This window comes from Vidua macroura, chromosome Z (genome assembly GCF_024509145.1).
Source record: "Vidua macroura isolate BioBank_ID:100142 chromosome Z, ASM2450914v1, whole genome shotgun sequence".
Taxonomy (NCBI): domain Eukaryota; kingdom Metazoa; phylum Chordata; class Aves; order Passeriformes; family Viduidae; genus Vidua; species Vidua macroura.
In genome coordinates, this window is record NC_071611.1 from 26,327,876 (window position 1) to 26,353,849 (window position 25,974).

Consider the following 25,974-nt stretch of genomic DNA (forward strand, 5'->3'; position numbering starts at 1 on the left):
AAGACTACTAAAAAGCTGGATCAAGACCTTGGTCACTGGTGGAGTGAAAGATTGGAATAACTAGTTTAAATATGTTAGAAATATACATAATGGATGATGTTGGAAGGGTTTTATGGAAATATTGAGTCCAAGGCCCAGTTCAAAATAGGGCCATCAAGGGCAGGATGCTCAGGGCTGTATCTAATTCAGTTCAAAATATCTTCAACGACAGAGACCCCACAGCCTCCCTGGGTTTGAGAACACTCACAGTACAAAAATTAGTGGATTTTTCTATTTTTTGAAAAATATATTTTAAAGTTTTAAATTGAATGTCTTATGCTTGTCTCTTTACTGGTCTTGTTTGCTCTTTGTTTTCTTAATGGTACTGATAAAAATACCTAATCTTGTGAGGTAGAACTGGAAAAGACCTCAAAATATTAATTTTTGCATCTTCTGAATTCAAATCAAAATAGATTCTACATAAATAATCCCTCATAGGTATTTGTGTAAACAAAATATTTTTCAAAAATCCTCCAATCATGAAAATTTCACAGTCCTAAATCAAGTGTCCCTGTACTTCTTGTATGTTTTATAGGGCCATGGAGAAATTATGATTCCATTCTGGAAAACATTTTTGTGTAGTTAAGGACTCTTGTTGTGATTCTATCAGTCTTTTTGCAACTGTATCAATCCAGTTCTCAGTCATCCTTCCTTGTCATTTTTCCTAAGCCTCTGATCATCCATGACACTCTTCTATGAGCTTTATTTTCTGAAAGAGTTGTATCCTTCTTGAGCTACTATACAGCATGCAACATGTTACTACAGCTGAAGCCATACTGGTAATAATAAATAGAATGTTTTTCTTCACCTGTCCTGCACATTGGTTTACTCTGCTTTGTGTGCATGCATTTCATATGCAATTCATGTGAGTTTAGATTTAATTTAAGTACAGCAGTGGGTAATACAAAAATAAAATAACAATTGTATATGCAGGATGCCTCTTATGTAGGGTAAAAGCAGTTTGAGGCTTTCCCATCATTGATATATGGCTTATGAGTTATATACATTTGAACTTAACAAACATAAAGTACTGATATTCATAGGATATTTGGACTTCAGAAGTCTAGAGACAAATGATCTTTTGTTGATACATTGTGATGGGAGGCTGATTGTGAGTGGAGCAGCAAGGCATCTGGCAACACTGGGTTAACAGCTCATGCCACATGCAAAGATTTATTTTTGATTTGTTTTTTCCTTAGTTTACTTTGAAGAATAAGGATGACAGGGGCAGAAACACCTTTGCCAGCAAGAGAGGAAGATTTTAATCTAGGTTAGGGAATGGTGACCAAGCCTGAAGAGAGGTGCAGGGATGCATGATAGATAGTAAGGAAGTGCCTGGTGACACAACATGAAGGAAGTCTCTGATTTCCAATCGGTAAACAGTGTTACTGGAGGCCTATCTCAGACTTCCATGGGAAGGGAGCATGGGAATACTCCCCTCCCAAGGGAAGCATTGGGAATCACAATGGCGAGAGTCCAGGTGCATGGGAATCACAAGGGCAGAAGTCCAGGTGCTGATGCAGAGCTTCAGTCTCATTGGGATCACAGATATGGTTTGCTTGAATAGAGTGTTGTAAAGAATGAACAACGAGTCCTTAGGTAGTACAGATAGGGAAGGCAGGGACGAGGAGTTGCATTACACACAAAGGCACAAAGGCCAGAAGGCCAAATGCACGAAGATCTAATTGGTGTTCTGTGGGTAAAGGAGCATCAGAATCAACTAAAATGACTTCATGAGGGGCTTTGACTACAAACCACCTAATAGCAAAAAATTGATAAGGCTTTCATTAGAAAAATGGAAGAAGCCTTACAGGTGCAGGGCCTGATTCTACGCAGAAACATGAGTTACTCTAACAACTACTAAAGGATATTGAGGCCAAAGCAACCCAGGAGATTCCTGGAATACATTTCATAAAATTTCTGGATGGATAAGCTGACTAGACAATATAGTCTCCTGGACCTGTTCCTCTCAGAAAGTACTGGCTGGGATTGCAAAGGTCATGGCAGTCTTTGTTTCAGCCATCATGAAATGATACAACCTAAGATAGAGACTAATAACAGAATTACAAACATGGAATTGCGAAGAGCAGAAGCATGACTACTGTCTAACTGTTTTAACTTGGTTCTAAGCAACAATTCTCTGTGGTAACATTCATTCTATTTAATTGTGTTTGTATTTGTGTAATTTATTGGACAGAAAAATAGAACTAAAGCTTTAGATTCAGACTTCTACTCACATTTTTACAAAGCCTCTTTGAAACTCATGCATTATTACTTTTTAGTTTTTTTTTCCCAGCTAGTATTTTCCTGGTTTCTTTATAGATTTATTTAAAAATAACTATTTAAAAAGAAATAATTTCATTCCCTATGTGGAAAGGGGATATGAGTTCCAGGTATGAATTTTCTAGTTCGAAATCATATGAGCACTACATAGTGAAATGTCACTGAGAAGAATGAATGAAGAAGTCAGAAGGTGAAATGTGGAAATGAAGCGCTATAATTCTGAGGAAACCACACACTGTGTTTCCCTCATTTATGAGGCTGTCATGCCTTCTAACACTTGGAATCAAACTATGTAAGACGATCAAGTAGTGCTGTGGATCAGATGTACTGCATAAGAGTTGCATATGGTTTGTTTTGAAACAAATTTTCAATTAAACAATTTTTCTCCACAAACTTGTCATATGGAATGATGTCTGGAAAAACTCACTGAGACTACATTTCTAGAAGAAAGATTTATATACACACAGAAGAAATTTCAGCTTCTTCCAGCTTCTGAATAAGTGCTCTATTTGGCAATGGAAATTAGGAAGCAGAGTACTGTCCCTTTTGACAGTGTTTTCTGGGACTGTTTGTAATTTTCTAAGCTCTACTAGTAGAATTTGGATTCCAGAGGTAAGTTATGTGGGGAAATTCTTCTATGTGACTCCTGACTGAGTTCAATATGAGATAAACTGGTCATGTGAGTCCATAACTGGCTTAGTAGTTCCCCAGTAGCAGAAATGCAGAATCCTGACAATTATAATGAGAAAACTTGTAGGCCTCTCGGTTTAGGTAGTGAATTTTAAAGGACATATTTTGAATGTGGATCTTCATGGTGTCAAATAAATAGATAAATGCCTTTAACCACTCTAAGACTACAATGTGAAGTGAATAGGGTACTCTTGTAATCTAAGAAACATAAGAGATCTTAGAACAACAAGAGATTAGAAAGGAAAATGTAATTTTAATGTATCAGCTTTTTTATTTTAATGTCTTCTTTTCTGAGCGACTTACAAAATGAGTGGGTGTTGGTTTTTTTTTTGAAGTACACGGGATTGGAAAGGCTATAATGTGTTGAGAGAAATTTCTGTGGCAAAGAGAAATGAAATACTGAAATCAGTAATCAAGACAAAAACTCTGTGCACCTCTAAGGAACTACAACAAATTGTCAGCTTCAAGTGATTCCTTCCACCCACATACTTATTACTGTCCGTTGTGGCACAGAGGAAAGAAAAAGCATGGGACTAAGTGAACATTTCACTAGGGTTAAACCTGCAGTAAAATGCTGCAACCTTGTGATCCCTGAGCCCTTTCTCAAGTACATATTTTGTGGTGCACTGCCTTTTTTTGGAGTAAATTGCATATTCTTAAGAAAGAAAAAGAAAATATTAGGCCTTTGACAGAATGAAATGAGAATAAAATTAATTATTTTTGTCTGAATTTTAGGTACATGCTGTGTCATGCCTTGGAATCCTGATGGTCTGAGATGAATTGTGGATCTTTTCTGGCACACAGTTACATTTCTTTTTAGCAGAAGTCAACATCTGAGAGGAGAGGACTTTGTATCCCTGTTATCTCATAAAGAAGAAAAAATCATGTGTGCTAGAGATGATGAACTGTGCATTATGTTAGGTGATTTGACTGCATCTTTTGTCGAGGAAAAGCCTAATGAACTTGAAATTCAGCTTTCCTCCTGCAGGCTAATAGAAAGAAGATGATCCTGACCTTTCAAGAACACTAAATCCCTTATTCAGAGACTCAGGTCAGGTCCATCAAACAAGACAGATACAAACTGAATTAACTCAATTGAAGTGTTTTCTGTAGTACAGCTAAAAGACATTTAAGACTGTTTGGTTTAAATATTTAATCTGAAGGAATAGTGAAATGCAAGATGAATTTGCAATAATCAAAGAAATTACAATGCTAGCTATTGATGTGAACCTGATAAAAGTGATTTGTGTAGCCAGTAGAAATAATATTGTTATGCAGTCAGCTGAGAAATACTTGTTAAATCATTATAAAACTGCATTGAGATAAAATGGTGGGTCTAAATAGCACACTGTATTCCTTCTGCTAGCCTGGATGGGAGTTGTGTTGGGATGACTCGACCCTGTCTGGCTGCCAGATGCCTTATAACTTGTAACACTACTAACTCGTAGCACTACTCTACTCAGCTGAACAGGGGAAAGTAAATATGATGAAAGGTGCCGCGGTGTGTTGTTTTCCCTGGTCCCGGGCAGCTCCGGAGTGCCTAGAATGGCGCTGCTTCTCGACAGGACCCAGGGCTGCCGCTTGTCCTGGGCACTGCTGCGTTCCGCGCACTGTGTGGGGCTGGCCGCGTTCTGTTGCTGGCGCGAGGGGCAAGGCAAAGAGGCGAAGGAATGTCCAATCTGTCCGCGCGGGTAGCTGGAAAGCTTTTATTTGCCGCGGGGAGCTGCGATGGAGAACCGCAGCTCTCTCCCTAGCGCCGTGTGGGCAAAATGGCGCTGGGACCAGGGACGCACAGGATTTTATAGGGGGTAGGCTGAGGGAGGCAGAAGCCCCCCTCGCCCAATGGGGGCAGGCTATGGGGGAGTGACGTGGACCGGGGTAACCAACGGGGATGCGTCAGGGGCGGACATGGGGCTCCGGGGCGAATGGGGTTGCGGGGACGGAGTAACAGACACCGAATGCTCCGGAGTGGAGAGGGGGGTGGTTACAGGAGTGGCATGGTGATGCTCCAATGATAAGAGACCCGGAGTGGAATACTGTGGCAGGGGGGAATATGGGGGGTGCACAGGGGTACACAGCACCGGCTAACTAACACATATCAGAACCCCTAATCTGGACCCAAACCCGGGATGCAACAGAAAGGTTCACGTGTTGAGATAAAGAGAGATCATCACTATTACATTCATGAGAAAAACAGACTCAACTTACTAACTTATTGCAAATAATTTTATTTGATACTCATTTATGAGTAGGGTAATGAAAAATCTTAAAACCACCATCCCCTAATCAATGTAATTCCTGATTTTCTGTACCTTCTCCCCACTTGTGGCACAGAGGAGTGGAGCATTGCCTTGTGACCAATTCCTCACATGCTGTCTTTGCAGCTCATTTCTCCTTAGAGGGAAGACCCATTACACTCTTTCCCTACTCCTTTGTGGAGACCATCCCACAGGAGGCGGCCTTCACAAACTTCTCCAATATGACTCCTTCCCGTGGTTGCAGATCTTCACAAACTGCTCCAGTGTGGGTCCCTCTCACTGAATGCAGTCCTTCAGAAATACACTGTTCAAGCCATGAGGTCACAAGTCCTGCCACAAAACTTGCTCTAGCATGGATTCCTCTTTCCACAGGTCTACAGGATGTGCCAGCAAACCTCTTCCAGTATGGGCTTCTCTCTTCAGGGGTCCACAGATCCTGCCAGGATCCTCCTGACTTGTGTTTTCCATGGGGTCACAACCTCCTTCAAAGACATCCACCTGCTCTGGCATGGGGTCCTCCATGGGCTGCTCCACCATGCTCCACCATGGTCCTCCATGGGCTGCAGGGACACAGCTGTCTCCCCATGGCCTTCACCACATGCTGCAGAGGAATCTCATCTCAGGTGTCTGGTGCATCTCCTGCCCCTCCTTCTCCACTGACCTTGGTGTCTCAGAGCTGCTCCTCCTGCATATTCTTACCCTCCTCTCGGGCTGCAGTTGCTGCTGCAAAGTTTTTTCCTGTCTTTCTTACATATGTTATCCCATAGGTGCTTCCTCTGTCACTGATGGGCTGGGCCTTGGGCAGCAGCAGGTCCGTTTTGAAGCTGGCTGTCACAGTCTTCTTTGGCTACGCTTGTAGCTTCATCCCCCATCCCTTCCAACTCCCAAGTACCCCAAACCCTGCCACCCAAATCCAGTACAAGGGCAGGCAAATAGCAGCTTTATGATCCCAAACATCATATCATTGCAGCACTATGGTACAACTTGTTTATATATGGGTGATTACTACCAGCTTTGAAGTATCTTTATATTGATTGAACAAGTACATACTCATAAGCAGTTATGCCTATAATATGATTAGGATCTTGAGACAAACTCAAATGTGACATTATAACACCTAAAACAGTCAATTTTTGGCTCCAAATGGATTTTCTTTTGCTGTTTCAAAGTCAGATCCAGAATTACAAAAATATTTGTGTTTAATAAGACTTATGACACCAACATCCACAGCATTATTGTCTGGAAGTTGAGAAAGTATATCTGGATGAATGAACAGCCAGATGGATTGAAAATTGTCTGGACAATTGTGGACAATGGCTTGATATCTGATTGGCAGCCAGAAAGTATCACGGAGAGTATATTGGAACCAATACTGAGGCCAGCTCTTCACCATTGACCTGGATGATGAGATAAAATACATGCTTAACATATACCAGCTGAGATTGGCCTAAATATCTAATGATAGAGCTACAGTCCTTAAGTTTGGATTAACAGAAATCTTGTAACATTCCAAGAAAAGACGTGCATAGTTCTATATCTGGTGTATGTATAGGCTGTGTGTAATAGCCCATATCAGTTTCACAACTAATGCCAAGTAAGCTGAATTTAAGCGACAAGCATGCTCACAGTCCAAATAAGTCTCAAGTTGTACACTGAGCTATGTTAGATGCATGTCGCAAATGAACTGAGAGAAATTGCTATACCTTTGCAGTTGGTCAGATTGGACCTTCTGGAATACTCTACCTGTTTTGGATGCCCTGTTCAGAACAGATACAGGGAAATGGGGAAAGGTCCAGCAGAGTGCAGCAAGGATGGATAGTGTCTTAGAATATATTGATTTATGGATGGAAATGAAGGGATTACAGTTTGTTCAGCTTGAATAGGAAGATAAGAGGCAGCTTTCAACCCCATGAAAGGAAGTTTGAAAGATGAAGCCAAATTCTTCTTGATAGCAACAGCTTGTGTAACAAGGAGTAATGACCAAAAATTGCAGCATGGGAGATTCAGATTATGCATTAGAAGATTTTTTTCACCCTAGTGACACACTAGAAGAGCTTGCCTTGCGGAGTTTGTGGAATCTCTGTCCTGACAGATTTCCCAAACCTAGCTAAAGGCATTCACAACTATCCTGCTCTAAAGCTGGATAACAAACTAATGGAACCAAACAGTAACTTAGAGTCAATGACAAAAAGAGAAGCCAAGAATCTGAAGATAAAAGGCATAGTTAGAATTTCTTGTCTCTTATTTCTGTTTTCCAAATTACAGGTCTTGTTTCCAACCTTAACTGTGTTAATGACAGAATTATTTTATGTTGAGCCCTTATTGATACATTAGAGAACACGTACAAAATCATGCAACACAGCTCATTTTTTATTGTGTGAACCACATAAAGTCATACATCCATTGTTAAAATTCAGTTTTAGATATCCACATAGAGTAACTTTCCTTCCTCAGGTAGCATTAGCTTATTCCATAATTCATGAGTTCCAAGACCCTTAATGGAATGTAGTTTTACATTAATTTTTTTTTTTTAATTAATAGCTTCAGTAGTTTATATGAAGTAACAGTGATGCTGAATCACTAATTTTTGAGGCCTTGTTTCAAACTGATCTTACTCATAAAACATAGATATGGTAAGTCATATGCATAAACCTCAATATTTGTAATTTTCAAGAACTTGAAATAACACCAACAACTGCAACATAAACCATCTTTAAACTACTCTGATATTTACAACAAAAACAGCAAGAAATTGCAGTAAACTATTAGTTAACAGAGAAACAGTCTCAGGAAGTACAAAAAACAATCTGTGGAACCATGAGAAATGAAAAGGCAATCCAGTAGTTTATTCTTCAGTAATTTGTCAGTTGGAAAACCTGGTTTATCAGATGTGCTAAGTGAGACACAAAACCTAAACACTCTTACAACCTATGCTGTGGTGACCATTGTTATACACTATGTGTGACTTCACACAATACTGCTGGATTGAGCCTACAATGCTTTGTCTATGTTGTATTTTAAAAAAATTCTTTATTACCATTTTCCTCTCTGAAGTATCATCAAACACAGATTTTTTAATAAGGCTAATTAATATACTTGGAAAGAACACCTTGGAAAGATTTCTAAGATTGGACAGGGATTTCAGTGCTGATACACTGCTTTAGAAAATGAGAGATTTCTCATTATGGCTTAATTTTTTATATTTGGATATAATGTCTGTGTGTGGGGGTTTTTTTTGGGTTTTTTTTGTTTTTTTTTCCTGAATATCTAGTTCTTTTGGCATTTTAAAAGCACAGTTATTCCCATCCCTTTGAAATTCTATGAACTTTCAAAGTGAAATGAAATTTATTTTGACTATTTATAGAATTCCAAGAGTATATTTTTGCAACCAAGAATGACATAGGTGCATAAAAATACCCTGTTAAATATTTACTGATGGTGAGAACATTTGGTATTTTTGTGAGACAAGGCGTAAAGAAAAGAAAAAAGATAAATTAGTTGTCCTTGGAATTGATTTTTGCTTTAGCTATACATGGGTATGAGGCTTATTTTAATCTTCAAGCTTGGTTGAAACTCTATTATGGATAGAAGACAAAATGCATCCAGCAGTCATTACTATAGTGTCTGAAAAGAGACAATTCTACAGTGCAAGAGTCAGAGCCAGGGAAAAGAGGAAATCTGTCTGCTTCAGAAAACCTCTTTCTGACCTCCCATTGCATGACGTCTCTTATGTATCCCGAGGGCCTTGATCTAAAAAGAAAAGAGTGATGACTCCTTTTCATTTACTTGCATCTTATTTCTTTTCCTACCCACAATTTTGTGCTACACAAATATTTCTCTTTTGATGGAGTTGATAAATTATGGTAAGTCATGTCTTAGAATGTGCTGTTTTACCAGAAAGCATTCATGAGGAGGAATAACTTTCTGGCTTAATTGCTAGCCTCATGTGTCTGAGTTAAAGGTTGATATGTCTGACAAACCTTCTATTTGCAAACCAGTTGCAAGTGGAGTAAAGAAATATGTTGTATTTCTGTGAAGAATCCTTGAACAGTTCACAGGCAAATAATTTTGTGGTGTTGTCTAAGGCCCAGATTTTGCAAACATTTATGCATGCATATGTAGAGATACACACACACACACACACACACACACTTATATATATTTTATGTCCAAGTAAATTTGTTGTGCATCAGATCATCTACATAAGTCAGCACAACACCAATTTTGAAAGAATGGACAACTCTGCATATCAGATATTAGTCCTGTGGCACATCAGCACTGAAGAATTTTGAGTTTTAAGCTGTACAAAACAAATGAATGGTTTTAAGAATATGTACTCAAGTGCAAAATTCAAAACAGTCGAAAAAGCTACCAGCAATATAGATGGCTATATACCAAATATGTTGTGTGAAATAAAAACATGTAAATGTTGTCAAACAAGCATGAAATCCCATTTGGCTGGCTACAAATGCAGTTTCAGAAAGCAAAACAGAAAAGCATTTCCTTCACATCACCTGCTCCTTTTTATGACTGTTCAAGATATTTGTGAATACAAAATTATTTTACTTTGAAAGTTTATATATATAACTTTTTGAATAAATATTGTCTTTTTGTTCAAAGAATAGATCGAGATCAGAATCTGCATTGCATTGGGTGTTAGGCTTCCTTACATGTGGGTTGTTAAGTCCCTAAGACTATAAAACCTTGAATTTCAGTTTTACATTCTTATTTTCACTGACTGATAAATGATTAGAAGATTTTTACCCTCTGTAAATACAGAGGGTAAAATACAGTATAATAGAAATAAAATACAGTATAATAGAATCCTAGAACAATTTGGGTTGGAAAGGATGGTAAATACCACTTAGTTCCAACTCCCTGCCATGGGACCACATTAGTCAAAGCTCTGCCTATCCTGGTCTTCAACACTACCAGGGATGGGTTTGAACTATTTAATAGCATACTGATCCCAAGAATATGGTTGAAAATTACAGCAGAAACATTAATCTTTTTTCATCACAGTTCAAGTTTATGTAAGGATTTTTAAAGTAGTTTAGTTAAAGTATTTGTATAACCTATTGTCACATTGTGCTGTCATATCGTGCTGGGCAGCGACAGCAGGGGCACAACCTTCCCCCCTGTGAGCTCTGCTATTCCCAGTTATTGCTTGGTCCGGCGCAGGAACAGATAACAACAACACGGGACTTGGGGTAAAACTGGATGGATTTATTAGGTCCATGACCTGGGACCCCAAGACAAAGCCCAGGGGGTCTGCAGAGGTTTTTATAGGGGGATTGGTATAGGGCAACCAACCAATGAGGGCATGGCAGGGGAGGAATCTAGGGCAGGACTAACATTCTATAAACCTATCAGGGAGAGCAGGGGAGGGGGATAATACAAAGCAACGAATGGGGTATCAAATACTACAAGATAGACAAGGAACACTCTGGAAAAAGGGGTAGGGATAGGGAGGATTGACAACTTGGGAGGGAGGAAGTTAGGGAAGGGCTTGGGGAGATGGGTAACTCAAGAAGGGAGGAGATTAGGGAGGAGAATAGTGGGCAAACACAAACTTAAAGCAAAAACCACACCACAGCAACCTATCATAGCAAACATGACAAAAGGGTTCTTATCTAAAGTGCAAATTTAGTTCTGAGGTACTGTCCTGGGCTCAACTGGGATACAGTTAATTCTTTTCTCAGCAGCTGGTACCGGTTGTATTTTGAATTCACTATGCAAATAATGTTGGTAACACACTGATGTTTTGGTTAGATATTATTAAACAGTTCTTATCCAGAGTTAAGGACTTTTTAGTTTCTCATGCTCTCCCAGTAAGCAGGTGCACAAGAAGCTGGGAAGGACCATAATCAGAACAACTTACCTGAACTGGCCAAAAGGATATTCCACAGCACAGAACATCCTGTTCAGTATATAAACTGGGGACAGTAGGCTGGAAGGGACCAGTTGCTTGGGCACAGGCTGGGTATTGGTCAGCAGGTAGTGAGTAACTGCATTGTGCATCACTTGTTTGTCTTGTGCATCATTCCACTAACTCTCTACTACTACTGCTACTATTATTATTATTAATTCAATCATTAAGCTCTTCTTATTTCAACTTTCAGGTTACTTTTTCCAATTTTCCTCTCCATCCCTCCAGGGGGCAGGGGGGAGGAGAGGAATGAGGTGGTGGCAGGTGGCACATAGTTGTCAGCTGGGATTAAACTATTGAAGGTGCAAATTAGACATCTCTGACATTACTAGTTGGTCTGTTCATTTATTCTCTGTGACTTAGCAACAGTAATAATTCTTCTGAATGTCTTTGTTTATCCTTACACTATGTTTCAGATAAGCTAATAAAATTTTGTTCCTTTTCCCTCTTGCATAACCAGGGAGTCCTGTGTAATTTTTCGGCTAGGATTTGTTGTTTAACTTTTGGCTAAAGCCTTGCTTTAATGTACAAGTCATGAGTCATATTTGCATATTTGCTCAACTCTTTTACACAGAAGTGACAGAAATACAAAAAATCCCCAAAACAAACAAAAAACCCCAACACCAAATATAATTCTATTTGTGAAATGATATGGTTATACCCTCTCAGTTCAGAAAAAATCAAGAATCATTTGTAACTGTATGAAGGCATATTTATGAGGCTATGCAGTACATTGATATTTTAAGATTAAAATCCTTCATTTTACTAACTGGAAAATACAGAAAGTATAGCAGTGATTGCTTGCAGCAGCTTTTCTAGACTGTTGATTCAGAATTTTTTTCCCAGAGCTCTCATGTGAAATTCTATATAGTAATTATGAAATCCAGACAACAAGAAAATAGATAGCTAGAAGAATCTTTTCAGGTCTATTATTTATGACTTACTCATGACATTTTACAATGAGTTTTAGAGAAAAAAGTTTGAGATAATGTCCTTGCTACTTAAAATTAGAGAATGTCCATACAGCTATTACTACTAGTACGTGACTCTGGATAACTGATCAGAAGATACAGCTTTTCTGTATCTTCATATTGAAAGAATCAAATGCCCTTAATTTTAGTTTTCTTGTTACATATTTCAGAAGACTATGATTCTTTTTAGGTACACAATCTCTGAAGTGTACAGTGTTCATTTTTGATGTATTTACTAGGAATATGAAGTCAAGTTCCAATAGAAAATAAAATAAATTCTGAAAAGGCAGGCAAAGTGGTTGACTATATCTGAACTGAAGAAGAAGGAGGTGTTAGGTGTCATGGACAATCATCTCTTAACAAAATGATATTCTGAACGTCTGGTACAAAAATATTCGTGTAGTTTGGCAACCAAGCATTTCAAGAACACAAGGTTCAAAGCATAGCAGTATATTATTATCAATTTTACCTCTTTCTGTCATTTGTTTGTAAGGTGGGTGAAAGGTGATGTCAGGAAGACTGTCTCATTCATATTCACACACAGGCACATATCATCAACTTAGGCCTTCCCCAGTTCCCACTCTGATTGGGTGGTGCAGCTGAGCTTCAGGGAATGTGACCCTCCCTCTGACCAGTCTTAGCCTGGGCAACAGCTTAGCTTCTCCGTGTCACCATTCCTCTATCTGGGCATACTTTTCCTATGTGCTGTTGGATATCTGCTAGAGACCACCATAAAGATGGTCCCTGATGATTTTTCTACATACCTTTGCATATACTCCACCTGTTGTTTGTTGCTCTTAGTTGCACTTAGTTCCTGCATGCTGGGGCTTGTTATATTCATTTCTTCTCACTTCATATTTCACTCAAAACAAGGCCTTGGAACAACTTTGTCATAAGAGAAAGATAAAAGTAGCTCATAAAAACATAGTGCTCATCACAATTAAGTCATACCACAAATCTGATGGATGTGTAAAGATCCATTCCAGAACCTCAGTCCTCATATCCTTGCTTCAGATATCTGTACAGCAAATTTCATGCTACATGGATGGAAGATGAATGTACTGTCTTTCATGCTGTTTTATAAATAGCATCATTTTTCTTAGAATTCTCAAAACAATACAGTGCATTCAAGAAGTCTGCCCATAGCACATCATACATATCAGTAAACTTGCCTGCGATATATTGCCACCATAGCAGAAAATGCAAAATGAACAATTAGGTGTTACTCTTCAGATTTTTTTTCTGCTGTCTTCATTAAGCAAACATTGTATCTTACTTTTCTGTTGGTTCTGTAAGTCAGCTGATTTGTTTCCTTAATATGAATTGGTTCTTTGAAATAATTGACAGTAAATTTGAATGCTTGAGGAAATATCATAACAATTTTCCACTTCAGAATATTCTCCAGTGAACTCTACAGAAGAATGAACTCATCCCTAGTAGAAATAATATTCTGTATGACCCACAAATACATAATGGATCTAACTACTGTTTATATTATTACTATTTATCCCTTCCACAATGAATATACAAACATGCTAGCTATTCTTTGTACCATTACAACTGTGAGAGCTTTCCCCCTCTTATCTGTAGGAAGACTGAAATGCATCTTTATGAGCTGAATGCTAATTCTCCAAATAGTCAGTTGCAGTAAGACATCTAACTCTTCAGGTATAAGTTGATCGTCCCTAATGTCCCAATAGCAACCTGTTATCATATGAAAATTAATAACAAGAAAAAGATGCAATGCAAAGTTTTAGACATTTCTATGTCTTTTGAAAGTTGGCATAATGAATACAGTAAGGCATTTTTCCCCAGATCCCCTATTACAACACATATATGCATTTAACACAAAATATATATTTACAGCTTATATCAGCAGGAGGGTCTACATCACTTGTTAGTTCATCATTTGATATTTGACTTGAATGAACATACATTGTATTTGTACACTACAACACTTCTACTCAAATACAATGTTCTCTGAATTTGTTGTGTGGACATAATAATTTATTTGATCACCAGATATTCTTTTAGTTCTTACCTACATATTTTTGGAGTACTGAGAAAGCTTTTGAAGAAGATAAATAGTGTCTTGCAATTGCAATATACAAAAGATGTGTAAGAATTGTCACTACTTAAAATTTTTGATCAGTTTTTAATAGTCTAGTTTTATGCACTATCTTGTGGTTAGTTTTTATTGTAGTCAGCTTTTCGTTGTAATCTGCCACTGTCCTGAGGTGGCAAGATTTGTTGTAATATGTCATGGGATGAAAAAAGGCTCTGGAGCATGTTTTTCTCTTCTGCCCCCAATTTAGACTGCTACACCAGCAGCCATAATGAATATGTGTCAGAGATGCTTTTTCCTTAAATTTAGTCTCTAGCTGATAATTGTCAGCAGACTATCCTGAATTCAATTACACAGAAAAACCACTGTGACTACACAGCTTGCCTGTTCCTTATGGCAAAAAGCATTTCAGAAGAGCCCCCACCTCCCCAACCTTTCTAAAAACATAAAGAATTTATATTTTGTGATATTCTATTCTGGCTTTTGTATTCTGGTGCATTTAATCTGCTGTGAACAAAGAGCATTTGGAAAAGCTATCTCTGTCCTTTCATTGCTCCTCTTTAATGGATGTTCCTTTCTACCATCTTTCTTAGCTATACTTAATCAATCATGTATGTTTTTCAACTTTATCTAGAAAAGAGAGAAAAGCTGACTGATCAGTAGACTTCATTTGAATATAATGGACTTCTTAAATAGAGTTTTAAAGATGCCTTGTGAAACTAACTGACTTTTTCACTAAGGTGTTAGTTTTCTGGTTTTGCATTTTGTGGAAAAGTTTCTGTACATTTTCCATTACTGCTTCATCAAATATACATTTATGTTAACTTGTTTAATGATGTAACGGAATTGGGATAATTAATGTGTTTATTCTTTTGCTAACTCAAGTCTGTGCAATGGCAGAATTGTCTTCCTGTTACAGGTACATCATCTAGCAAGTGTTTTATTGTATGCTCTTTCTTTGGATATACTTCCATGTGAAAATGGATTGCAATTAGATAGTAACATTCAAAGAATTAATGCATTTTTAACACCATTTCATGGAAGGGTCTTATATCTTCATTATATTTGCTCTCTGTACTATTTATTTCATTCTTTAAAATTTTGTTTATGACATTAATTTTAATATACTTATAACTATATTTAAAAACTCTTCTTCATGCATGCAACAAAGGAAAGTTTATATGACTGATTGAACTTGAATATGTTTTTAAATACCAGATAATCAGAATCCCTCTTTCAAGGGAAATTGTGTTTTATGAGGGATCTCTTTTAATTCTTATTGATAAGGAAATATCAGTACGAACTTTGTAAGTATCACATATATTTTGAGGATTTCAGACAACAATAAGAAGAAATGCTCTGTCAGATTCTTCACAGATAGGAGAGGTCACTATTGCCAGGACTCATAGGGACATTATTACAGGACTAGGGTGGAAGAAAGTTTTTGAAAGAACTGGTCAGGCAACTGATGAGAATATCAGTCTGTATGACAGACTACTTCAACTCACGGACAGGAGACTGTCTATGTTAGGTCTGATTCTGCTGCTTGTAACCATAGATGGATTTAGGTGATGGGGAAAGAGATTATGGAAGCAGTCAGGGAAGGTTTCAAAAATGTAATTAAGATCCAAAATACAGTTCTATGGCTTTTTATTCTCTTTATCGATGTGGTTTTTTGGTTGTGTGTGGTTTTTTTTTTTGGTTTGTTTGTTTTTTGTTTTTTTTGTTTTTTTTTTTTTGTTTTTTTTTTTTTTTTGTGGGTTTTTTGTTTTTTTTTTTTCTTGGTTTTGTTTTTGTTTTGCATAGGCATTTTTGATTTCTTGGGGGAATTCCTACTGAAATAGGTTTCCAAAGGTGAAAGGACCAGGATGTCTATTCAAATATGGCTATTTGTGAATCAAGGTGATTAAACACTAGAGTAGTCCAAAAATTTTTGAGCTATGTTGTTGTATTGTGTTTTTATATTTCTGTAACAGTTCTGTAATGGTTTGCCCCTTCATCCCCTATTTTCTCCCGGCGGTTCCACCCCGAGCTTTCCCACCTTTCCCTCAATGCCAATCTCCCTGACAATGCTCAGTCATTCCCCTGTCTCCTCCCTGGCACCCTGCCCATCACTTGGCTCCTCATCCCACTCTCCCAGAATCTTCCACCTTGGGCGTCGAGTGAGTGGACGAACGCCAGGGGTCCCTCCCTTGAACTTCCTCCACTGGTTTGTGTGTCTGTCTGTCCCTCTGCCTTCCACTCCCCCAGATCCCTCCATTGGTGAATGGGCGTCCCCTCCCCCTTGTTACCGCCCCGGTACTTAAGATGTTGCAAAAGCCTCAAAAGTACTTTCGGCTGTCGGATACTATGGCATTCGGAGTTCCTTGGAGCATGGATTAAACCTGAGACTGTTTTCCCAGCCTTGACTCGGCTCCCTCATTACCTCCTCAGACGCCGCCTCTCCTCCATACAAGGCAGACAGCGAAGCGCTCTGTCTTAGCCGCTCCCCGAATCTCCTCGGGACACAGAGGAGTGTCCCCCACTGCTGACCGTGCCTCGGCCGGGCAGGCGAAGCCAGGGGGCTTCAGGGTGGGCATGGCGGCACCATGTGGCTGGTCTGAGCTGATCAACTACAGAATGTACTTAAAACCTACTTTTTTCAAACTCATTTGTGGTTTTACTTTTTGTCATGACAGCATCTTCAAATATCCCTAAGCAAATTAACCTTGACTGGATAACTATGGAAGATCAGTTGACAAGAGCTGGGTGGTCAAAGCTATTTTGTTTTCTTAAAAAAAGGTTTGTGAGATGGTTATGTAATCTGAATCACAGGAGTTCTATCTTATGTTTGTTATCAGAAATGGAGCTATAGGGAACAAGCTCTGCAATGGAGAGATGTTCCCTATAGCTCTTCAGCTTCAGAGATACACTGTTAACTGTCATGGTAGAGTTTCATTCTGCTTGTGTGTAGAAAGATAGGTCTGATTCATGGAAGCCTAATTGTGTGGGAAGAAAAATGCAGTAGTCTTCAAGGTTTTCTCTCCCATCTTTCCAAAGAACACATCTCTAAATGGCAATGTTATCTGGTTCTCAGAGGTGATTTTGCTCTAAGGAGGTGTACTACAGATTGCCTTGATGAAGAGCTGTGAGATAGGGCAAAAATTGAATATCATAAGCACACCAAGAAACATATCAATGAAGAAAGAAAAGTTTTGCTGTCGTCTTACTGTTATGAGCTGAAAAATCCAGTGCAATTACTTTGCTTTTGTTCTAAATATTATAGATATAAAAAATTACAAAATTTGCCTAGAACTGACAATATCAAGAATGTAAAACTGCCTTTTCAACTCTTGCCTCTTAATGTAATACACAGGTTTTCATTTTGATTTCATGTACTAGCAAAAACACCTATAGCAATACTCCACAAGTTTCCATATTTGGTTTTATAACTCTTCAAAGAATAGCAGTGAAATTTTGCTTGAGATAAAAATAAATTACTTTTCCTTCTACTACTTGAGATAATGGAATTTTTCACACTGAAAATGATAGCTCTGTATGAAGCAATGAAAAAAATCTAATATTTTTAATATCTTTTAAATCAATAGTACTCCCCTTTTGCATTCTGCATATTCATATAAATTTGAATGAGATACTAATCTTGCATATTTTCCTGGAAGCTAATGGTAGCTCTGTCTTGCTCATGTTTTTGTGACTGATCCTGAGCTTCATAAATTACTTTCCCCTATAATTTTCAAAATGTCAAAATAAACCATGGCAAAACAGTAATTTTAAAATCTGTTTGACATTTTAAATATGGTCCTAAACCGTAGTTTATAATGAAGCTGTATCGGAGACAAGACTTGGAGGTAAGTTTTTCATGTTGAACTGTAGCTCTAAACAATATCTGCTGGACTTATGACACCAGTTGGCCTCCTAAATGACATATGTTCCTGATGAACTCTTTAACTCCTCTCTGCTTTTGCATACTAGATGATAGGAATTGGTGATACATACCCCTGCAGAAAGGATATGGTCCATTTATATTACACTGAAGTGTCTGAAATAGGGAACAGGATGTGTTGCTAAGGATACAAGAAACAGCAGAACTCTGCAGCCACTGCTGTGCTGGAAAATAACCCTTATCATTGTGAAAGGAAAACAAGAATAATTAATTTTGCTACACAGTTTCAGGTTGCCATCCAACTATTCACAGAGAAAGATACTGATTTGGCATTTTTTATATTAAATTATTTGTGATGACTAACCTTCTAGATAGATAGCCAGAAAGCCAGAAAAGATGCAAAATCAAGTCTGAAACAACATCATTAAAAATATAGTTTTGGTTACATTGGTATTAATAATTAGAATAAATCTTATAAAAATTGTTTCTGCCTTCAAAAAGTAGCTTTTCCAGTTTTTGCAATTTGAAAAGCTGGAGAGTCAGCATCCAAAAAATTCCAGTAGCTCCAGTTAATCTGGTTCTCCTCTCTAGTAAAAGAAATCAGAAGTTAAATCCTAACTATGAATGTATTTCTCATGACTGCCATTTTTCCTTTTTTTTTTTTTTTTTTTTTTTTTTTTAAGAAATGGACAGTCTGAATCGAATCAGATTCAGCAGTAATGGAAGAAGAAATGACTGTACAATAATATTTACAAAATCCAGGAACATGCAGGCAACTAAGTGTCTCCAGGGTTAAAATAGGCATTAAAAAAGAGTATAAATGACTTCTACTTCCTTCAAGTTGATCCTGTGACTGAAAGGAAGACGAGAAACAAACAAAAAATGATGAAACATTCTCATAGTCATAATAAGTTAATAGCCCTATCTTTATGTTAGTAAAGGAATACACAATCATTGGTCTGTACATTCTGTTCTATCAGATTTAGATCTCCAGGCAGGCTTCATAATTGCTTTACATAAAGTTATTAATTTTGCCATTTGAACTTGAAATATTGATTTGTGGCCTCTGCTATGGCTCATACTACAAGATATCTGGTGCTTGTAGTATTTCAATTTATATTCTAGTACCAGCAGAACATAGACACAGCCAAACATCAGGCAAGTTAATCCAAAATAGCAGAAATTAGGAATCCTGGAACATAAGTCCCAAAGGGAAATTAGAAAGAAATATTCCTAGATGATTTCAGTATCACAAACACTTTTCACTAATTCTACCACAGAGAAAAAAGAACTTCCTGACAATTGGGAAACTATATTTTCTTCCTGCATATTCTGCTTTTAAATCTGCTGCTCCCACACAGGTGATCACACTATTGTCCTTGTTTACCAATTCAGTTGGAAGACCTTGCACTTTACAAGCCCATCACTGTTCTCAATGAAATGTTGCCTTTGCTATTCCGCATTTGTTTCTATTTCCATGATTACTTAGTAGTATTTGTGAGAGAAAGTGAAGACTTTGTCTATTAGGAGCAAGAAAGATAGTGTTTCTCTGGCAAACAGACCTTAAAAAATTGGACTCTGAAGAGTTTTGTTTCCAGTACTGTGCACATAGAAGGGGTCAGCTTAGAGATCAACTATGAATTTTGCTTTTAAATAAATGTTAGACCTTTCATGATTCAGTATTTTCCAGGAAGTCTGCCAAGTCTGAGGTGAAAAATTCCATTATACACTAATTTTCTTGTTGCTATACAACCAGTTAATGTTGAGCTTTTACTAGGTTTAGAAAGGGAATAACTGAGTTTTTTAAAATGCCACTGTGCTGAAATATTCCTTGGGCTTCTAAGATTCTCTTTTATATAAATTCTAGACGTGTTTCAGGATCTAAGGAAATTGTCACAACCAATTAATGCTATTATTTTGTTTGGAAGACTGCAAGGCAATCACATAGTTCAAACTGAAAGCCATGAGTATATTAGTGTTGCAAAAGTAATGATTTAAATGCTTTTGACTAAGTGTGACTGCCCCTTTCACATGTCAGCATGTTTTATATTTTGAAGGTATAGGGATGCAAGTGAGGGAAGACAATATTCAGAAAGAGACAGAATTAAAAGTTCAGAAAAGGTTGGAGTATTTTGATCTCAAAGAGATGATAAATTTTTCTATTGTGTTTTGGTGGGCTGTTTGTTGTTTATACCCATTATTATATTGTAATTCTCACTTTTCATTTATTCTTGTATTCTTAGTCTTTTCTTATGTATCGGGCCACTTCCAAGAGATCCAAACCTTTGACAATAAAATTATACTGATATCCTATGTTTCTACAGATAGAAACATTTCAGACATCTAGAGAAAATCTAAGGAGTTTTTCTGTCTATATAATGGAGATCGACAGTAACTATTTTTATTTACATGAGTTAATGTAACAAAATTTTATGTAGCAATTGTTTTGGATTTATTTATTTATTTTATAATTCTGTCTTAACAGAATTTGAAGCTGTACAGATTTAGAATAGAACATTCAGAATGCAAGATGACTCTGTTTTCTCAGCCTCTTAAGCGTGTGTTCACTGGGCTTCTTTTGTAGTGTTCACCAAAATTATTGGATTAAAAGAAATGGCTCTGTAACTACACAGAATATTGGTTAAGGGCACAGAGTTCTGCTGTTTGTTTCAAATCTAGTTTTCTTCACGTGCATTAATGCAATCTTGGAGAAGGTATACTGCCAGCATTAAAACCTATTAAATAAAGACCTAAATGGATGATCATCTCTCTTAGTCTGGCTGTGATTTTGCCCTAGCTCTTTTTCTCAAATTATGAAAAATAGTGCAGCATTCATGTTAAGGTAAGCTAATCTTATTTCACATGCTGTAGCTTTTACTTGTTTTCAGCTGCATTGGCTGTCAATTTCTTCAGGAATTAATATGCAAAGATTGTCAATAGATCAGATTCACCAATGTCTCTACCCCATGGTGAATGTTGAGTATCAGCATATTAGTACATCATGCTCATTTGATTCATATCTTCTAAATGTTCCCTGGTTTCATTTTCACAGTAAATCCTTTAAATATATGTCATTGCATGTCTCTCCACTAGAAGGAACTGACAGTAAAAGGATCCTTTTTTTCTAAAAGCTTATCCAGTGTAATGTTTGTTTTAATTATGTTTTTATGTGGAGTGCCTGGGGATGTATGTGTTACAGACGCTATAAAATAGTGATTGGATTAGAGTTCCAGGAAAGCAATGGAAGTTTCATGCTGCTCTGTCTGGAGTCAAATCAGTGCAGTAAATGGCTGGGACAGTTCAGTTTTGTTATTACCTCTTTAATCTGTATTAGCATTTATATGAAATACATTACTAAGTTCCTTTTTTTCAGGGTGTGTCAATGATCCAGTTGTAATTTCTCGGGGACCTAATTTCTTAGGACCTAATACAAATCACTGATCTAAAGAATTCAGTACAACAGTGACCCCTTCCTGAAATCTGAACTTGTCTTTAGGAAAAGGATGAAAAGTAATGAACCCAAATTTTAGAAAAGTATTCTTTTATTACATATTGAAAAGGCTCTCCTAACTCTTCAGAGTGAATTATATAAGGAAATTATGACTATTCTAAAAAATTAGGCAAGATAGCTATGCTGGCTGTTATTATGTAACACTTTAGTTCAGGATGATGGATATGGTGATCTCTTGATCTCCTAAAATCTTTTAGGGATTAATTCATTTAGAGAATGAAAGGAGTATTTTTCGGACAATCTACTAAGAATTGCCCTAATAGTAACCTTCACAGTTTTTGGTATGATTTATTGCATTGTGTTACAGAATCTAAAAGATGCAACTGGAAATCAGAAAGAATAAATCACTTCTGTAAGGCAATAAATCAATGTCAGATTCTTCTGCATATTCTTTGGACAGCTTTTCCTCTCTAAATTCACTGAAGGGCACAAGGATTTCCAGGGTCATCAAGATTTCCTTCCAAGAGTAACGTCATCCAGAGTCATGTGTGAGGAATTTTAGTTTGTTATCCCTGCAGTTGTGTCTTCAGATATACGGAGCCATTACTCCTTACTTTTATAAAATACTTAGTCATCAAATATGACTCAATTGACAGGTAACTAGAAAATCCTGATTTCAGAATTTGGAGAGACAGTCATTCAGGCTGAATGACCATCCATTCCACCATGACCACTATAATTTGCTCCTTAAAAAGATGGAAGCCATTTATGATTTGTGTTTATTTTTTTCTAGCAGCAAAAACCTTCCTGGAATGAGACTGTTTTCACACAGTAAATTTCTTACCATTTGTACACATTCTTTCAGTGACTTACTTTAATATCCTTTTCCTCTTAATTTACAGGAGTTGGTTCTTTTTAAAACTTCTTCAACAATTCTTGTGTTAGGTTCTAGTTTTGAAACTGTATCTCTATGAAGAATCATGGATGACTACAGATAAACCACCTAGCATACAGGCCTGACTTGGTTTTGCATTTCACAGAATCATAAAATACTAAGGGCTGGAAGAGACCTTAAAAACATCTAGTCCCAACCCTCTCTGCCATGGATAGGGACACCTCCCACTAACCCAGGTTGCTCAAGGCCTTACTCAGCCTGGTCCTGAACGCTATCCTATCTTACAATTTGTACCCATTACTCTTTGTCCTACCATTACAGTTCCTGATGAAGGATCCTTTTTCGGCTTCCCTGTAGGCTCCCTTCAGACACTGGAAGGTTGCTCTGAGGTCTCCATGCAACTTTTCTTCTCCAGACTGAACAGCCTGTATTTGCAGGGGAAGTACTCAAGTTCTCAGATCGTCCTTTACATGCAGCCCAGGACACAGTTGGCCTTCTGGGCTGCAATCATACGCTGCCAGCTCTTGCTGAGTTTTTCTTTGAATCCCCAAGTCCTTCTTTGCAGGGCTGCTCTCAATCACTCCTCTGCCCAAGCTGTTGGTGTGTCTGGTATTGCCATGACCCAGCCGTACAACCTTGTGCTTCGCTTTGTTGACCACCATGAGGTTTGCACTGTCCCAGCTCTCAAGCTTGTCCAGGTCCCTCTGGATGCCATCCCTTCCCTCCAGTGTGTCACCTGCCCCACAGGGCCTGGTGCTGTCAGTGACCTCGCTGAGGTGTGCTCGATCCCACTGTCCATGTCCCTGACAGACGTGTTGAGCAGTATTGGCCCCAGCAGTGATCCCTGAGGGATACCACTCCTCACTGGTCTCCTCACTGGTCTCCACATGGACCATGAGCCCTTGACCACAACTCTTTGTGGCTGGCCATCCAGCCAGTTCTTTATCCACCCAGTGGTCCACCCCTCAAATCCATGTCTCTCCAATTTAGAGATAAGGATGTCGTGTGGGACAGTCTCAAACACTTTGTGTAAGTCCAGGAGGGAATGTCAGTAGCTGTGCCCTGTCCACCAGTGCTGTAGCAAATTTGCCCTTAGTAAAGCCATATTGGCTGTCACCAATCACCTCTTTATGTTCCATGTGCCTTGGCATAGTTCCCTGTGGAGCCTTCCCGTTCTGAGGAGGCTGTAATTTGATTTTAAGACTCCTCCCATGGGACACATGATAAAACCCCACGGGCGTGGGTGTGCCCTTTCTCTGCTCTCGGCTCTCTGGGCTTTGCTCAGGCTCCTGGGCCTCTGCCCCTGCTCCCCCCGGCACAGGGTGGGGGAAATAAAATGGACTCCCCTGCTAAACACAAGGAGACTTGTCTCGTCTGTTTTCCCTGCTGTCAGTTGTGGCCTCCCTGGACACGATCGTCACTGCTGCCACAGGCTGCTACAGTTTCCATGAGAATCTGCTCCAGGATCTTGCTGGGCACAGAGGTGAAACAGACAGGTCTGTGGTTCCCTGGGTTTTCCACTTTCCTTTTTAAAATGGGGGTTATAACTACTTTTTCCCAGTCATCATGATCTTCACCTGACTGCCACAGTTTTTAAAAACTTATGAATAATGGCTTACCAACTTTGTCTCTCAGCTCCCTCTGTACCTGTGAATGAACCATCAGATTCCACGGACTTGGTGCATTCAGGTTCCCTAGATGGTTTTGAACCTGATTTGTAGTAGTAAACATTTTCAAACGGAGAAGAATCTTCAATGTTTGTTATGCATAGTTCACTTTTACATGAATTTTGACCTTTTTACAATGCAGAATTAATGAGAAATATATACTTTCTCAGTAAGAAGCTAAATGAAGGCTAAAACCAGAGACTTCCTTCATCTTTAAGGACCATTAAATCAAAGCCTATTAGCTGTTGCTCTAGTTTCTGGCAGTCAGACCATGTACAAGGGACACTGCTGTAAGAGAAAAAAAAAATCAAATGGTGTGCTGTGTTTTACCAAGGTGATAAATTTTTCATCTAATACCACTTGCATGAAATATTGTTCCAAAATCAAGCTTACATAAGAAGAAGAAGAAAGCAAATATCAGCATAACAGTGAAATGTTGTCACTCCACCCATTCTATTAGAAGTTCAAACCAGTACTATTCTGTCTCAAGAGACAAACGTACTATAATTTTTTAATCAAAACCAAAATATATCTGTAGAACGTAGAATTTATTTACACTTTCATACAATCTGTGGGTAGCACATGTGCCATCAGTTTTGAAGGGGGATGGAAATGAGTTTCTGTTTGAGTTTATCTTCTTTAAGTCACTGTCTCTTTACAGAAGCAAAGGAATTTTTCCAGCTTGAGTACTGTACATTTCATAAGCTAAGTAGGATTATTTCTGTCAAGTATTGCAAAAGACCCAAGCTTCTCCTTAATGCATTTCACAGAATTTGTGTTTTGGAATAGTTTTATCTTGGTGTGGGCTTCCCTCACACATGCTGACTAGTGACTTTCATATATTCTATCCCTATCTGACTTTCACAGAGGCAGTGATATGTTAGCAATGACTCATAATAATTTTTGCCTTTTGTGTTTTTACTGTCTCAGTGCAAAGAGAGATATTTTTGGCATTTTTTGCCTACTGATCTAAACACGCTGGGCTTTTATTTCCTAATTTCTGTGCATAGTACATGGTATCTGCATATACCTGCCATAAAATGCTGGAAAATTCCTAAAGTCTATGAGATATCCTCTGATGTTCTTATTTGTTGAAGATTCTCTTCCATTAAATCAAAAAATTGTTTTTATTGGAATCATTAGGATAGTTATATCATAGGAATGGCTTCTTCTTAGGCTAAAAATCAGTGGTTGTTTTTAAACCTGAATATGAGACAGAGGAATAACATGTCCCATTTTTTGCTGTTTTTCTCTGTTTCCCCATAATATTGTCTCTATAAATGTGTGCTATTACAGACCCAAACAGTACCACATGTTAGTAACACCTCCCCAAACTGCTGTTCAGAACTGCTTATTATATGTTGGGGATAAACTCTGGTTTGGGGCACAGGAACATCATCACATGACCACTTGCCTTAAAAGAAAGATGCATGCCTATTTTCCTTGCAGGGCAAGTAAGAGCACTGCTGGGTTAAAGTGGAAATATTTACATGTATCTCTTTTGTGAAGTTCATTGCTTATCTTAGGAATCCAGTTTTCTCTTTCAGGAAAAGGTGTATTGATTTCCCCACTTCTATTTCTTTGAAAAGATATTTGATTTTGGAAGGGATAGATGCTTCTAGAAGAATTAACTTTAAATCATGATCCTGTAATATAAGGATAAGGAGGGTGAGGCAGAGGTCTACATTAGGTAGGAGAGCTGAGTGATCAGTGATGCTCATTTTTATATGTCTTATTAGCTTATATAAAAGACAATCACATATATAGCAAATACCTTTGCTTTAAATTAAAATCAGTGTTCTCTTTACACTCAGTGTATCTCTGACTACAGGATTTCTGCTTA